This window comes from Pelophylax lessonae (genome assembly GCF_965119305.1).
Source record: "Pelophylax lessonae genome assembly, chromosome: 7".
NCBI classification, from domain to species: Eukaryota; Metazoa; Chordata; class Amphibia; order Anura; family Ranidae; genus Pelophylax; species Pelophylax lessonae.
This window is the reverse complement of record NC_138774.1, coordinates 213553325-213564766: the sequence shown is the minus strand read 5'-3', so window position 1 is coordinate 213564766 and position 11442 is coordinate 213553325.

The window sequence follows — 11442 nt, the reverse complement described above, 5'->3', positions numbered from 1 at the left end:
ATGCTAGAGGAGGAAGAATAGTCCCACAGAACCACTACACTTTTTAAAATCTTTTGCATGTGTGTGAATACACGGAAACCCAAAAACAAAAAAACGCAAACAATTTAGCTGCAAAGATTTTTTTTTAAATATATTTATTATTTAATTTTGACACTTTGAGAAATGAGAAAATTATAAATTTGAAGAGTGTTTATTTGCGCCACTGCAAAAAATGTGATTTATGCCGCTGAGGCTTGACCCTCATGATTGAGATTTAGGTACCCCATGTTTCCCTGCATAATGGGATTAACTCCTGGAATGCACTGCAGTGGGGTGTCAAGGTGAAGGATACCCATTGCTATGACAACTGATACTGCAATAACCCAGCATGCTGATTAAAATGGATTATTCCTATGTCGTGCTGAGCACCTGGCCTGACCCATTAATAGGGCTGGCGATAAGTCCCATGTTTTATAGCATATGAAAAATTCTGGATAAAGCAGATTATTTTGCTTGTTTATGTGATGTAGGATAAGTTTCATAACCTGGTTGGAAAGAATGCATTTCTTCTACTATCGAGGTCACCTGTGTTAAGACTGTATCTTGCCTTGAATGCCTACGTGGAAGTACAATTAACGTGCTAATCCATCAAAAGCATGCATTTCGGTTATTGCTAGATGCAAACTGAGTTACCCACTGACATCTTTCATTCACTTCAGCTTACCTTCTCTGCCCTTGTGTTATAGAGTTCAAGTCCTTTTGCTGCATTCTTCAACTTAAATAAAAGAGTAAAATGCCATATTAAAAGGTCAGTCCACATAAAAGTGACATTTCAGTTTTCAGTTGATACTTGAAAGTTCAGCAGGCTGATGGCCCAAGCAGGCACAGAAAACAGATCTTAAACAGGGTCTAGGTGCTAGACAGGTATTATAAATGGAGCAATGACTGACAATAGCAGAGAAAACATTCCAATGCTAAGGACAGACAAGCTGAGTACAAACACTGTCCAAACACAATTTGGAACAGGAATAATTAAAAGGCATGGTCTGTCAGAGAGAAGTCAGTCACATAAACATTTATCCAGGGCATGATCAAACAGAATAACCCGTTGACCAGGCACAGGCTAAATGTCCAGCACCCTATTCAGGCCCCTGCCTGATTAGGGTTGGTGTGGTCTGCAGTACTTAGTAACAACCAGCAGATGGCAAAGGTTTGAAGTTGATTGTTAAGCTGGGTATACATATACAGAAAGTGAGCCAGTTCAGCAGGAAACGGCTGGCTTTCAGGATGTGTGTAATGCTGTCTGTTCAACAGAAGCTGGTCTAACTTGCTGTAAAACCAGAATTTGATTTGCGCTTGCAGCACTGATCTGTTTATTCTGACAGCAGGGTCCCCCCGATCTGTTTATTCTGACAGCAGGGCCCCCCCCCCCCTTCAGAATACAAAAACACAGCGATAGAGATCTCTGTATTAACATTGTTTGTGCTGATGCAGAGTTTTTTTTTCTCAGAGAAAGAGGAAGGCATTGTAAGCAGTACCATGATCTCTGTAAGAGGTAGTAAATACCTGAAAGTGTAATACATACAAACTACTTAGGATGCACAACCCACAGATGTTTGATTGGGTTGAGATCTGGAGAATTTGGAGGCCAAGATAACACCTCTAACTTGTTGTGTTCTCAAACCATTCTTTAATTATTAGACCAGGCCGCCTTCTTCCATTTCTCCATGGTCCAGTTCTGATGCTCACGTTCCCATTGTGGACACGGGTTAGCATGGGCACCCTGAATGGTCTGTGGCTGCGCAGCCCCATTTGCAACCAACCGACAAGGCACTGTGTGTTCCGACACCTTTCTATTGGAACCAATATTACATTTTTCAGCCATTTGAACTACAGTAGCTTTTCTTTTTGATTGAGCTGTGGACATGGGTCAGCATGCACACCCTCACTGCTACGCAGCCCCATATACAACAAGCTGCGATGCACTGTGTGTTTAGACACCTTTCCATTGGAACCAGCATTACCTTCTTCAACAATTTGAGTTACAGTAGGTCTTCTTCTATTGGATCAGACCCCATCAGCGGTTCCTCTTTCTTGGACCACTTTTGGTAGGTCCTGAGCACTGCAGACTGGGAAAATCCCACAAGAGCTGCAGTTTTGGAGTTGCTCTGAAGCAGTCGTTTGGCCCTTGTCAACGTCATGCAAATTCTTACACTTGCCGACTTTTTTTCTGCTTTTAACACAACTTCAGGGAGAACATTTTGCCTAATATATCCCACCCACTTTCAGGTGCCATTATAATGAGATCATCAATGTTATTCACTTTACCTGTCAGTGGTAATAAGGTTATGGCTGATCGGTATATATTTAGAACATATATTGAGTATTTCTCTTTCTTGAAGTTTTGACAAAACGCTACTTACTATCTAAATCAAACTGCTATGCATGATCGAAAAATGTTATAGGCAATAGTACTGGTGCTTGGACCTCCCCTGAAAGCCCCTCCACTACCCCATTTCTAGACTCTCTGTGTTTTATGTTTAAAGTTTAACTATAGTAAAAAAATAAAAAAGTGGCTTTAGAAGACCAGCAGAGCCAAACTGCCCATTCAAGACCCCGCTCCCAGCTAAATCTGGGTCACAGGAGAGCAAAAGTAAGTGCACTCCTGTGGCCCACAAGAGAAGTATAGCCAAACAAGCTTTCGCCATACTTTTCTTTTCATTTATTTCAGTCTTTGAGACAAATGGGATTTACTAAATGTATTTTCCTTGCACATGATTGGTTATTGTTTGCAAAGTAAAATTTCTCTTGCAAAGTGAACAGCCCAGTTGCCTTTAGTAAATCCATACATAGGATGTTCGCACAGGTACTATATGTAGCACTGACTGAGGACCCACTAAGATGAGAAACAATTGAGGACTACAGCACCAGATGCCCTCAAATACTTCAGCCTACCCAGAATGCACGGCCAGTCATTTCCTAAGGGAAATTTTCTGCTAGAAACATCTTATGACCCTTCTGTGAATGAAGTCCCAGACATTTGTGAATGAAGTCATTCCACTTTGCAAAAGTTTCCCCCTCACTTCTTAGACACAGAAGGTGTAATTTTATAACATTGGTCTGTTATTACGTAAATATGTGTTTGTGTAATGTGAATATCCTGTATGCATAATGAAGATTATATAATGTTATGTTTTTCATGTGTGCTTAGAGGGGCAAGCTACAGCAGATGTCGGAATGTGCCAGTGGCTGGAAAATACATAGTTATTTAATGCTTGCAGACAGAGGATATGTCCGACGATGCCAACTCCTTCTGGGAGAGACCGCTGGAAATGTCTGATTGAATCATAACCCCACAGCTCAATATGCACATGCCTATGAGCACTGAGGCAGAAGAGAAGGATGGCTCTGTACCATCCAACTGGATGAAATTTGCCTTGCACACAGTGTAAGTGCCTGAAATTTTTATATATACACACACCAATCAGCCATAAAACTTTATGCCCACCTACCTAACCTCCCCCTTTACCTGCCAAAGTAGCCCTGACCCATCAAGTCACGGACACCACGAGACCTCTGACGGTATGCTGTGGTATATGGCACCAAGCCATCAGTAGCAGCTCCTTTAAGTGAAAGCTGAAAGGTGGGCCTCAATGGATCAAACCTTTTCCCAGCATATCCTATCCTATAATTGATCTGGAGTATTTGGAGGTCAAGTCAATCAAACTCATTGTTGTGTTCCTCAAACCATTCTTGAACCATTTTTGCAGAGTGGCAGGGCACATTATCCTGCTGAAAGAGGCCGTTGCCATCAGGGAATACTGTTTTCATAAAGGGGTGTACTTGGTAAGCAACAATGTTTAGGTAGGTGGTATGTGTCAAAGTAACATTCACATGACTGGCAGAACCCAAGATTTCCCAGATGAACATTGCCCAAAGCATCCCACTGCCTCTACCAGCTTGCCTTCTTCTCATACTGCATCTTGGTGCCATTTCTTCCCAAGGTAAGGGACACACCTGTCCATCCACACGATGTACAAGAAAATATATTTCAGATAAGACCACCTTCTTCCATTGCTCCGTGGTCCAGTTCTGATGCTCATGTGCCCACTGTAGGTGCTTTTGGCTGTGGACACAGGTCAGGAACCCTTACTGTTTTGAGGGTAGGCAGCCCCATACACAACAAACTGTGATGCTAATTGTTCTGCTTTCAACACATCAGCTTAAAGCGGAGTTCCACCCTGGGAAACTTTTTTTTAATAAAAATACCCCCGGGACAGTCAGGGCTAGTGCATTCCACAATGGCTAGCCTCTGATCTGTCCTGGGTTGCACTTACCTTTTAGAAGAAATACTTACCTTGAAAATGTATTGTCCAGCGCTGCCATCTCAGATGTGGGCAGCTTGAAGCCAGCGCGATCCTCTTCTGTGTCCTCTTCCGTCTTCTTCGGTCCCACGATGCACTGCACCGGCCCCGCCGTCACTTCCGGTGCCGCAGCGTCATCCCTGCACAGCTTCTGCCCATGCCCAGAAGCTGTTTAGCAAGGTATGACGGCGCCTGCACCGAAACTGACGTCGGGGCCGCTGCAGGCGCATTGATTCCTGGGAGCGATGACGTTCAGCTCCCAGGAATCATTGCAAGCCAGGAAGTGACGAATCGCCGTGGCCGCCGAGGGGAGGAAGAGGAAGTAAGGTAAGTATATTTTCTCCTAAACAAGGTATGTAAATAAAAAATAAAAAAATTGCGATTATCCATTTGTTTTTTAGGTGACCCGGAGCAAGAAGAAGATGGAGGTAAGTATAATTTTAGGGTGGAACTCCGCTTTAAGGGCTAACATTTTTACTAATACATTCCACTGACTTTCAGATGCCATTTAATGAAATATTCAATATTATTCACTTAACCTGTCAATGGCAATACATTTATGGATTATGGCTGATCAAGAAGTAACCTGACTTTCCACACCATCCACACCATTTTATTTTATACTACATTGCTTTGTTTTATAAATAGAAGAGAAATTTCCGCGCTAGATGTGATAGAAAACCAAATGATTGAGAACAATAGTGAGCAGCTGGCACAAAATCAACTAACAGTGATTCAAAAAATACAATAAAAACCAAAAAGTGCAGCGCTGAAATCAGTATACAATTATATAGCTAAAAAGCTCATATAAAGAAAACAAAAAAAGGAGAGGGGATAGTGTCCAAATGAATAGTCCCAATATTAAGTGCAGAGATGTGAATCCACGTGCAAAATAACTTTCTTCCAGTGACACCAGGGAAAAGTGTAGGAAGGGGACACCCTTGTGCTCAGGTATAACAAGCAGCTTACCGAAATTCCGTGGCTGCTCAATTTAATGAGACAGCCTCTCCCAGCTAGCTAATAAACCAGTAGGTCAACCGATATCAAGCTCAGGTGCTTCCAAAGACTCCAAAAGCCGAAAGCCGTTTCCGGTGTGTTGTTAAACCGATCACATTAGTATGTAGCACACTTGGAACTTCTCATATACTCCATTGAACGTAAAGCCATATGTAGAAAGAAACAGAGGCCCATAGCGTAATCCCGTAAACCAATAGGTAAATTTATTAAAAAAACTACTTACAATTTAAAAGACAAAAACAGGCATGTGGTATGTGCCGGTCATGGATCTAACCTCGGCGTCCCGCAAGTCTAACATCCCAAAGTTATTTTCAGGGGAGTCCCATCTTTGAGACATAAAATAGCTCAAAACGTTGTTAAAAGGCCTATTCGGCCCACTTTCTTTGGAGATTTTAGAGGTTTCTACCCCTGTCACAGATGCCAGATCTGCTCCCTTAATTCATTCAAAGGGAGAAAAATCGAAAAATTTGTATCCTCCACGACTGGACGAGAATACAAGATAGATTCTTTCATCACTTGCTCGTCCACCAACGTCGTTTACATGTTGCAATGTAAATGTGGTCAACAATACATTGGACGCACAACAAGGAAATTACAGATCAGGCTAGGAGAGCATGTGGGCAACATTAGGAAAGGCTTCCCTGGTCATATTGTCTCCAAACACTATGACCAATGCCACCACAAGAACCCAAAAAACACACTCTTTATAGGGATAGATAGGTTTAAAGCTCACTGGCGAGGATCCAACGTAAGACGAGAAATTTCCAGGATGGAAACTCGCTGGATCTATTGCCTAAAATCCTATATTCCCTATGGGTTAAATGTGGAATGGGATGTAAATTGTTTTATCAATAATAGCTGATTTTAACCTTTTCAATCCTTTTAATCTTTCTTATAAGTTGATGTATATCTTGATTTATACAGGCTGGTTTTAAATTTTGAGGCTATGTGTGATACACATTCCATTTACTAATATTTTGCATTTTTCACATATTTTTCATTTTATACATATTTATCACTATTTTTATTCACTCACTAGACAATTTTTTATGGAAATTTTGGATATTGGGAGAGTAAGTAAGGGTTAATTATTTCACAAAATAATATGTGTTCATTCACATGTTAATTTATATTATTCGATTAAATATCACTTATTTTAACCCACTCCCATTTTCACTGTTTTCACCAACAGTGTTTTCTTCACATAATTAATTTTTATCCTTTTTGATTTTTATCACCTTCAGTGGTGTCACACTTATTTGGCCACTAGATGGCGTTTTATATCAATGGAATGAAGTATCACAATGGCCAATTATTAAATATGTAAAAGGAATTTTTTCAATACATAGAAGGAATTGGACATCAACTCCTTTGCCTGTTTCAACGATTATCCAGCATTCCACCTCATCCTTAATTTTTAATTCCGTTATAGACCTTGGTATATATGTATTTTGGTTTTAGCCATATTATGTTGTTGGAGGTTGCACTCTGTACACAGGGGCGCCTGAATACCGACGGTGTTGTTTGACACACTCTACTGACACCATTCTTGAACAGTGAGGATCGTCACTTCCTGTTACAAGGGTTTGACACACTCTGCTGACACCATTCTTGAACAGTGAGGATCGTCACTTCCTGTTACAAGGGATGTGTCTGGAGTGACGACCGCACCTCCGCCTCCGCCCTCTCACTCTGTCGGCTATGGGCGTGAGTGTGTCACTTCCGCCCGGATGACGATGAGTCATTGGAGGATACCGATCGTCACTTCCTGTTCATCATGTGACGTGCATCACGTGACGACCGTCTCCCTGCCCCTTTGCCTATTGAACGAATGGGCATTAAGGAAGACGGATCGTCACTTCCTATTAGCGTTTTGTGCCACCTATCTCCAGACGGTTTCCTTTGGTCTTCTAACCTATTGGAATCGAGTTATTAACATATTACTCCTGCCCCTCTGGGATTGAACACCCATTGGCAGAGGTGACCGTCATGTGACATAGGTGTGGGGGTACATAGGCGTGTGTGTTGCGTCTAAGGTCACGCCCAGAAGAAGTCTTTCTTATGATGAAACGTTGGCGATCCCAGACGTAAACGTCCACACGCCCCCCAACAAAGCCGGCTGTTTATCCATATGCTGATCTGGAGACTTGCGGGGCGCCGCGGTTAGATCCATAACTGGCACATACCACATGCCTGTTTTTGTCTTTTAAATTGTAAGTAGTTTTTTTAATAAATTTACCTATTGGTTTACGGGATTACGCTATGGGCCTCTGTTTCTTTCTACATATGGCTTTACGTTCAATGGAGTATATGAGAAGTTCCAAGTGTGCTACATACTAATGTGATCGGTTTAACAACACACCGGAAACGGCTTTCGGCTTTTGGAGTCTTTGGAAGCACCTGAGCTTGATATCGGTTGACCTACTGGTGTATTACTAGCTGGGAGAGGCTGTCTCATTAAATTGAGCAGCCACGGAATTTCGGTAAGCTGCTTGTTATACCTGAACACAAGGGTGTCCCCTTCCTACACTTTTCCCTGGTGTCACTGGAAGAAAGTTATTTTGCACGTGGATTCACATCTCTGCACTTAATATTGGGACTATTCATTTGGACACTATCCCCTCTCCTTTTTTTGTTTTCTTTATATGAGATTTTTAGCTATATAATTGTATACTGATTTCAGCGCTGCACTTTTTGGTTTTTATTACATTGCTTTGTTTACAGAACTAATAGTCAATAGGTACCTGGATGTATGTATTGTAATGAGAAAATCAAGTCTGTCCATAAAAAAAAAATAATCACAATGTTGATGTGCAGTATGGCTTAGCCAATAAGATTTTTAGAAAAGGAGCTGCTGAAGCTCATATACAGTAATCCCCCGCTCCATCGCGGTTCAGTTTTTGCGGTCCCGGTAATTCACGGTTTTCTTTGTAATGTTATTTTACTATATAAATCATTAAAATGAAATATTTTTGTGTTTTCCATAGCTCTTGCTCTGTCTCTTAGTATCTTTTATGTGTTTAAATGAGTTTCTATTGTTTTAAAAGTGTGTTTAAAGACCTTAAAATGCTTTTACACGTACAGTGACAGTAAAATAAACATGCCTACAATGCATTTTAGTAGGGTTTTTCTATTTCGCGGAATTTCACTTTTCGCGGCTGGGTCCGGAACGTAACCCCCGCAATGGAGGGGGGTTTACTGTATACAGAAAGTAAAGAGTGGTCATCTACGTCTAGTTCCAACAGCTCGGCTGTTATTGTTTCCCCACTTTATTTTACCAGGTCTGTGGAGCCATTTTGGACAAAATTAAGTAGTTCTGTCCCCATAACCCCCCTCTCTTGTATTCGGCTTTTAGATTTGCATTTTTTCAGACAGTGCAGTGAGACATTGCTAGCAGTGACTTAGGAAGGGAGAGGATTGTGTTTTTCAGGCAGGGAGAGCAAAGTGATTTGCAGTTTTTCCAGTCAGTGCAGTGTAGTCTAATTAGGAGACATTGCTAGCAGTTAGGCAGGGAGAGAGATTTGTGCTTTTTACAAGTTAAGAGATCAGATAGTGAAGTATATTCAGTAGTGCAGCATAAACCATAGACCTTATCCCATACATTGATCTTTATCTATATATAGGGCAATAGATTAGATATCAGGCCATTGAGTATCTATCGGTCACTTGCGTATACCCTGGGTTGATCTGATCTCTAGCTATATATACGGCTATTGATTAGAATCATATCAGGTCATTGAGTATCTTTCGGTCACTTGCGTATACCCTATATTGATCAGTTCTCCATCTATATTTAGGGCTATTGATTAGATCATATCAGGTTCCAACAATGTTTTTGGTTTGGCCTAATTTTTCTGCACTTGTATGACAGATGCATACAATTTAAATGTCACATGTAATTTTTAACAGCAGGCCCTGTCCCTGTGCCTTATGCCCAGCAAGAGTAACTGTGAGGGGTTACGTTGTTCAGCCACCAAAGGCCCAATTTTTGGCACCTGTATGACAAGTACATGCAATTTCAAATTTGTATGGAATTCTTACTAGCAGGTCCCGTTCCTGCGCCCAGCAAGAGTAACTGTGAGGGGTTGGTTAAAGTGTTCAGGCACCACCAACACCAAAGTCCTAATTTTTGGCACCTATATGACAAGTACATGCGATTTCAAATTTTTATGGAATTCCTAACAGCAGGTCCCATTCCTGCGCCCAGCAAGAGTAACTGCGAGAGGTTGCGGTGTTCAGGCACCAGCAACCAAGGCTCAATATTTCTGCATCTGTATGACAAGTACATGCGATTTCAAATTTGTATGGAATTTTTAGCAGCAGGGCCTGTTCTTGAGCCCAGCAAGAGCAACTGCGAGGAGTTGCGGTCTTCAGGCACCACCAACAACCAAGGCCCCATTTTTCTGCACCTGTATGACAAGTAGGGATGCACCGAATATTCGGCGGCTGAACATTATTCAGCCGAAAATAGAGAAAATGGCACTTTCGGTGTTCGGCCGAATAATTTTGAGCCGAACAATGTCTCACCTTCCTCATTGCGGCTCGCGGTCCTCTATTATGATCTATGTAAAAAATGTCCTCTGCAGTAAGTAACCCTCTGATAATGTATGCAATGATCCTCTGTAGCTTCCGCCCTGACCGCTCACCTTCCTCATTGCGGCTCGCGGGTCCCTTCTCACACGCCGCCGGTGTCCTGTCCGGCCGCGAGTAGGGGGTGTGATGTCACGCGCGCGTCCCGCCCCCTGCTCCTGACTGGCGGCTCCTTCACACTAGGTCCACGCCCCGCCCCCCTGTTCGCGGGTTTTGGCTCTGGCTGCAGTTGAGGTATGTGATGTGGAGCTGAGCACATTTGGGGGAGAAGAATACGGTAGCTGGCAGCTGCACAAGCATTAGTGTGCAGACTCCCATATGTTGTTGCCACTTGCCATGCTAATTATATTAGAGTACCCTATAAAGTGCCCCTTGACATAAAATGTGGCCATCAGCGTGCCCCTTATTTTATGCTAAGGGACATGCTGATGAGCATATTTTATGTTAAGGGGCACTCTGATGGGCATATTTCATTTTAAGGGGCACGCTAATGGGCATATTTTATGTTAAGAGCAATGCTGATTTAAATGTTTTGTTTTGCCCATCAGAGTGCCCCCTAACATAAAATGTGCCCATCAGCGTGCCCCCTAACATAAAATGTGCCCATCAGCGTGCCCCCTGACATAAAATGTGCCCATCAGAGTGCCCCCTAACATAAAATGTGCCCATCAGCGTGCCCCTTATTTTATGCTAAGGGACATGCTGTTGAGCATATTTTATGTTAAGGGGCACTCTGATGAGCATATTTTATGTTAAGGGGTACTCTGATGGGCATATTTTATGTTAAGGGGCACGCTAATGGGCATATTTTATGTTAAAAAATGCGAAACACCGCGTTCGGTATTCGGCCTTCGGCCAAGCATTTCATTATTATTCGGCTTCGGCTTCGGCCAAGAATTTCATTTCGGTGCATCCCTAATGACAAGTACAAGCAATTTGAAATTTGTATGTATGTATGACATTTTTTTCCTTTAGAAATGTCAGTATTGCTGCAGCAGGCTACATAGGTTGTAGAGATGTGCTACTTTACAGGCACATTAAGGGGACCCCCCAGGCATGATATTTGAAGGAATTTTTCATTTTTATAGTTTCACTTTAAGCCTCATTAAAATCAGTTCATCACTGCTCCTTTAAAAACTTTTTTTTTCATTGCTACATGTTCCCCAGGTCAGTACCCGGACCCCCATACACTTTTTTGGGGGAAATAACTTGCATTTAAGCCTTCAGAATGAGGCCGTTTTATTTTCGACATTCGTGTCCCATAGACTTCAATCGAGTTTGTTTGTTCGAACAAACTTTTCCTCTGTTCTGGTGCGAACCGAACTGGGAGGTGTTCGGCTCATTACTAGTGACCAACACTAGAGGAATACAGAGACAGTATAAAGGAACAGAAATTAAGTCTGCATTATCAGATAATGGTAGGCCAGTCCTGGCTACATTTTAAAACCAGAAAAAAAAATTGTATAACATAAATTAACAAAAAATTGGATTT